This window comes from Lolium rigidum, chromosome 6 (assembly GCF_022539505.1).
Source record: "Lolium rigidum isolate FL_2022 chromosome 6, APGP_CSIRO_Lrig_0.1, whole genome shotgun sequence".
Taxonomy (NCBI): Eukaryota; Viridiplantae; Streptophyta; class Magnoliopsida; order Poales; family Poaceae; genus Lolium; species Lolium rigidum.
In genome coordinates, this window is record NC_061513.1 from 228128780 (window position 1) to 228135598 (window position 6819).

The window sequence follows — 6819 nt, forward strand, 5'->3', positions numbered from 1 at the left end:
TCCAAAAATGTATTTTCAAATCCTGGTAAAAAGAAAGAAAAAAAAAGGGCGTCAGCCGAACCAGGCCGAACGGCCCAGCTGCCGCCCCACCCGGCCGCCTCGCTCGCCTCCCGCGCGAGCACGCGCGCAGCGCACCCACGCCGCACCGCCCCCAGCTACCGTCGTGCCTACGCGTGACTGCCGCCCGCGATTTCCTCCTCCGAAGTTCTTTGTATCTGGACAACCCATCAGCCTATAAATACCCTGCTCCTGGATGCCCCAAACGCACACACACAATCAGCCCAGTGCTGCTCTCTCTCTTCCTCTCTCGCAGCTCGCTGCTGCTCTCTCTTGCGCTGACACACACACGCAGCAGCACAACGCCGGCAGCGCCATCCTCGACGTCCTTCAACATTCCGCCGCGGTAATTCCATTTTGTTTCCTTCACGTTAAGTCTGTATTTGAAGTGCTAAGTTCAGAGTAGATGATGATCCATTTAGAACGTTAGATCTGAATCCAAGTGTGCTGGGTTAGCTGGACAACCGATCGATCTGATGGAATTCGTAGTTTGATCTAGCTCATGAGCAACTTTGAAATTCTATAACTTTAGATCTATATCTCCATTTAGAATAGTGATTCTTCCGTTAAGTTTGTAATTAGATTATCTACAACTTTCGTGTAGGAAGTTTTTCCATCCGAGCAACTTGCTCGGACAACTTTTCAAACAACATTAGCACTTAACCGCGAACTGTAAAATTCATATCTTTAGTTCTACCCGTCGGTTTTTGATAAACTTTATACCGTTGGAATCAGCAAAATGTGTGGATCATTCTGGACATTTTGCATGTCGGTTTTGCACAATTTATTTTCGCGGTATTTTTAGGATCCGCAATATCGTTCTTCGACTATGAAAATCATTTAGACACATTCATCATGCTCCATGCTCACATCTCTCCACAATATATTATCCTAGTCCATAATATTGAAATAACAATTGAGTTATTTGAGTAAAGTGTGACATGTCTTATTTTAGATTTTACATTGCTCTAGTGGGGTGGAGATACTCTATCCTAGATCACATGTGTTGAACCATTGTTATCCATTAGGATCCGTGAATCCCAATATCATTCATGTCTATCCAATCTCACGCCATTCAACCGTTCCACTTAGTTTGAACTATTCAAATTTCGAATGAGTTATTTGAGTAGTACAATATATCATTAGTTCATATCCAATGCTAAGTGCGACCTTGTGCTACTCTGATAAGTGTTATCACACTATGTCAAATTGCATTTGATACTTGTGTGATTCTATTCACATGGGTCATTCCACATATTAGTATAACATATCAATCCTTCCAATTATTCATACCGGTGTAGCAAACAACCCTTGACCTTATGCCCTTGTTAATCTTTTCCTCCTAAGCATTTGACTTGGATAACCAATCTATCAAATCATATCTTGCAAGCCAAACCTCATGCCACACCATAGTACCATAGAGCGATTTCTGATTGTTGTCTTGTTTGATTTTGTTGCTATGAATGGTGTGTTTATGTTGTGCTATTTTTATCTTATAGTTCATACGGAGAGCTACGTGTTTTGATTAAGGGAAGTGAACTATCTCCGACTACCAAAAAGGTAAGTGACACACCCTCACAAATGTCCCAATTTTTATCATGCACTGTAGTGATTTTTTTGTAGTATGTTTAGGGTATGCCTTGCTTTTGTAATCCCAGTAGATAGCTACTTCCACCTGACTATATTTTGTCGCCATTGAATTTAGTTGATGCTTAGCTATGCTATGAAAATGTTTTAGTAGTGGTTATGGAAAAACAACTAAATTCAATGAACTACCTGGGTGGAATGTGGCTTGGATTGGGTTATGTTGAGTGGTTACTCTGGGGTCATGTCGTCGAACCTCTGAACCCCAGGTGTATCGCACTTGTGGACGGCCACCCAGGAACAAAGAGATAATAGACAACCTTGCTCATTAGCTTACCGTACAACCACATGCTATATGGGCTCTGGCTTGACGAGTATGTTGTGAGAACCCGGATCCTACGTGACGGATGATGTAGGGGATTGTAGGTTGGTACGGGTCCGTAGAGAAAGGTCCGGGGGATTACTTCGGAAAAGTCTCGTCCTAGTCAACATCTCGTCCATTTGAGCAAAATGTGCATCATGGAAGAAGAGCGAGACTAGGTCATGTGGGTAAATTTGTACAACCTCTCGCAGAGTGTTAAATCTAAGTACTTAGCCATGTCCCCGGTTACGGACAATTTGAGCGAACTGACAAGGCACATGTTCGAAAGTCTCCTCATCCCAACTTCTTAAATAAAAACTTGATGGGTGAACAGGGTTATGACAATTGGTGCAAGTGACTATCGGCTAGTAGGTCCCGTGGCATGTCTATGGTCTGAGTCTACAGGGGTAGTTCACCCAAACCAAGTTGATCATGGGTAGGAGGATTCACCGGGGCTTTACCGGTGGTTTCCGGAGTTCATTGATTTCTATCAATGGTACCGCTTAATTAGATTGAAAGAAAATGTTTTGTCAAATGATAGGATAAAACTGGCTTTATGCAAATATGCCTGAACTCTACCAGCCAAATGTACACTTAAGTGTTAGGTTGCCATTTGAGTCCACTATAGTGTCATCTTGCCAATACAATTCAAATGTATTGACCATTCGTGGCTGTAACTTTTCATGTTGCAGATGTTTTGAAAGACGAGTGAGTTACGATGGTTAGGGTTGCGAGTCTATCCTCAACATGTTCGCTCGTGGCACATGAAGACGAAGGACTCCATGCTTGTCTATGTTCATTCGTTGTGAAACTCGATGATATGCTAGCATCGTGCTATGCAATTTGTAATCCTTTATGTAATATCCGGATCATACGATGTAATAAAGACCTTTGTTTCTTGGTATTACATCTTGTACTCGTGTGTGCTAGCGATTGATCCAGGGACTAGCACGGATACGCACAGTAGATCGGTACCTTAAAAGGTGAGGTCGCTATAGATGGTATCGTAGCATTGTGTTGACCTTAGGTTCGTGACCCTAGGTTTGGATTAGAAATAGGAAGACCTTAGGAAACACAAATCAAATTACCTTGTCTTCATTAACCTAATGTTTCCTCTCCAAATTGTTCTCATATTCTAATCCCCAATCATTCTGAAACATTTCCCTTCTTTTCTTAGATGACCAGCCTCATTGAATCCCTCAAAAAAGGACCGGTGATGACCATGACCCTGAAATGTGACACTGAGTTTCCAAAGGCATTAAAGAATATCATGGAGAGCATGGGACTCAAAGGGGAAGCAGTGTACAAGGGATTTCCTGTCATGGATGATGGGCAAGAGTATTGGTGGGTACAACTTCACCTATACAAGGACGAAGAAGACGACCACAAGGAGATGGAACATTGGATGTTCACCAACCCTGAACTCCACACGTCCTTCTTCGATTCCGCAAGATGTGTTGCCTGGGCAGCTATCAATGAACTTGGAGGAGGACTCAAGTATAGGCTGCACAACACCCAGAAGGACCTCAAGGAAGAAAAGGAGGAGACTACTAATCTGAATACTACCATAAGTCAGCTCCGAAGCGACATGGTAGACATCTCCCTTCAACTTTGTGTCTATGAGGAGCTCAATAAAGCCAAGGACGGTCAGATTGCAACCCTGAGGAAACAAATGTTCCGTAATGGATCTACCTGAAGTGAACCAAGAAGCCTTAGTTCGACCTCCATTTAAATACTATGTAATGACGGCATTGTGATACTATTATGATCATACCGACTTGTGGTATGACCATACCAGTTTGATTGTGTTTGAATTAGTATTGCTTGATGCTTGTTAGATCTTGTTTGTAAGATGAATTGCCTTGATCTGCTATTTTGAGGGTAGGAATCCTCTTTAGATCTTTTCCATCTATTCTCATCTAAACTCAACCCAACAAGTGTTTTTTTTTGGAAAATCTCCATGAAGACAACTTTAGTGAAACCAACCTTGTTGTTTCCTATCAAGATGAAGAATCATAGAGTGTGAGATACGCAAAACATTAGTTAAGGATCGATATAAAATTTTCAAATAAGTTCAATGGGGATTGAAACATTGATTCAATTCTCCATGGAAATTATTATCAAAATTGTGAGGTTGACCAAGTGTTAGATACGAGATTCAATAAATCAAATACGGAGTAATGATCTGGGTGCAGGATGGATTGATCACCATTCCTACTACTCTTATTATTCGCTTTCGTAATGTTGACTTTGCGAATCTAGAGAGACATGCCTACAAAAGAGATGTCGGCGAATAAGCCTAAACCTTAGGGAGGAGAAATATTATACCCTTATAGTATGGCAAGTGCTGCCAAGCGTAGGACTACAACGGGATTGAAGATTCACCACTAGTTAAAAAGTATTGGAAGGTTGTCGAAGACACCAACAAGAAGTAGGATGAGGACTGTTGTGAAGTCCCCTCATCTTGGTCTCCTGATAGACCCAAAGGGTTACCCATTCTGTCAAAAGTAGTTCAACCATCATCCCATATGAATCCTAACTATTAGAAACCCTACTCAAGTCACCTTGAAGAGTTTTGTTATTCACTATATGTGAATAAACAATCCTTATTGGAGGTCGGAAGCCATAGATATTTCAAGAGACGACGCTGTATCAAGTCATATCCTCAAATGTGCCAAGTCATACATATAGGATGAACTTAGCCTAGACCTAAGATCTAAGACTACATACAAAAGTTTCTTTTAAGGGTGGTAGCCCACATCGACATATGCCAAACCTATTTTCTTTCTAGCCTCTTCAAATCTCGAGGACGAGATTTCTTTTAAGGGTGGTAGTCTGTCACATCCCAAGATTTTCTAAATCTTGGAATGTGAAAATAAAATAAAGCAAGTGTTTGTTTGTTTGTTTGTCATAATTGAATTTTCACAAGGATTTAAAACTTTTGTGTTTATTAAAAAGGAATTTACAAAAATAGAGTTTTCATAAACCGTGGGTTTCAAAATATTTGTCAACGATATTCTATTTTGTTCGGAGGTTTTGAAACATATAAAATCACTATTTTGAGAAAACTTCAAAAAGGCACCATAGCCACATAAACATGTATGTCAATTCTTGATTTTTATAAGGTTTATATTTTGTCCCAAAATTGGTCTCATATTAAAATATTTTTCATAACGAATCCAACGGTACCTCATTTGCATTTTTCTGATTATTTTTATCCTCCAAAAATGTATTTTCAAATCCTGGTAAAAAGAAAGAAAAAAAAGGGCGTCAGCCGAACCAGGCCGAACGGCCCAGCTGCCGCCCCACCCGGCCGCCTCGCTCGCCTCCCGCGCGAGCACGCGCGCAGCGCACCCACGCCGCACCGCCCCCAGCTACCGCCGTGCCTACGCGTGACTGCCGCCCGCGATTTCCTCCTCCGAAGTTCTTTGTATCTGGACAACCCATCAGCCTATAAATACCCTGCTCCTGGATGCCCCAAACGCACACACACAATCAGCCCAGTGCTGCTCTCTCTCTTCCTCTCACGCAGCTCGCTGCTGCTCTCTCTTGCGCTGCACACACACACGCAGCAGCACAACGCCGGCAGCGCCATCCTCGACGTCCTTCAACATTCCGCCGCGGTAATTCCATTTTGTTTCCTTCACGTTAAGTCTGTATTTGAAGTGCTAAGTTCAGAGTAGATGATGATCCATTTAGAACGTTAGATCTGAATCCAAGTGTGTTGGGTTAGCTGGACAACCGATCGATCTGATGGAATTCGTAGTTTGATCTAGCTCATGAGCAACTTTGAAATTCTATAACTTTAGATCTATATCTCCATTTAGAATAGTGATTCTTCCGTTAAGTTTGTAATTAGATTATCTACAACTTTCGTGTAGGAAGTTTTTCCATCCGAGCAACTTGTTCGGACAACTTTTCAAACAACATTAGCACTTAACCGCGAACTGTAAAATTCATATCTTTAGTTCTACCCGTCGGTTTTTGACAAACTTTATACCGTTGGAATCAGCAAAATGTGTGGATCATTCTGGACATTTTGCATGTCGGTTTTGCACAATTTATTTTCGCGGTATTTTTAGGATCCGCAGTATCGTTCTTCGACTATGAAAATCATTTAGACACATTCATCATGCTCCATGCTCACATCTCTCCACAATATATTATCCTAGTCCATAATATTGAAATAACAATTGAGTTATTTGAGTAAAGTGTGACATGTCTTATTTTAGATTTTACATTGCTCTAGTGGGGTGGAGATACTCTATCCTAGATCACATGTGTTGAACCATTGTTATCCATTAGGATCCGTGAATCCCAATATCATTCATGTCTATCCAATCTCACGCCATTCAACCGTTCCACTTAGTTTGAACTATTCAAATTTCGAATGAGTTATTTGAGTAGTACAATATATCATTAGTTCATATCCAATGCTAAGTGCAACCTTGTGCTACTCTGATAAGTGTTATCACACTATGTCAAATTGCATTTGAGACTTGTGTGATTCTATTCACATGGGTCATTCCACATATTAGTATAACATATCAATCCTTCCAATTATTCATACCGGTGTAGCAAACAACCCTTGACCTTATGCCCTTGTTAATCTTTTCCTCCTAAGCATTTGACTTGGATAACCAATCTATCAAATCATATCTTGCAAGCCAAACCTCATGCCACACCGTAGTACCATAGAGCAATTTCTGATTGTTGTCTTGTTTGATTTTGTTGCTATGAATGGTGTGTTTATGTTGTGCTATTTTTATCTTATAGTTCATACGGAGAGCTACGTGTTTTGATTAAGGGAAGTGAAC

At 41.0% G+C, this 6819-nt stretch overlaps 1 long non-coding RNA gene across 1 annotated transcript; it reads left to right on the forward strand.

Annotated features, from left to right (window-relative positions):
• The first annotated feature begins 339 nt into the window (after window positions 1–339).
• Window positions 340–2735, forward strand: LOC124659777. The gene is made up of 3 exons (XR_006989689.1): window positions 340–403; window positions 1557–1617; window positions 2695–2735. It is a non-coding gene; the product is annotated as an uncharacterized LOC124659777 (long non-coding RNA).
• The last annotated feature ends 4084 nt before the right edge of the window (window positions 2736–6819 follow it).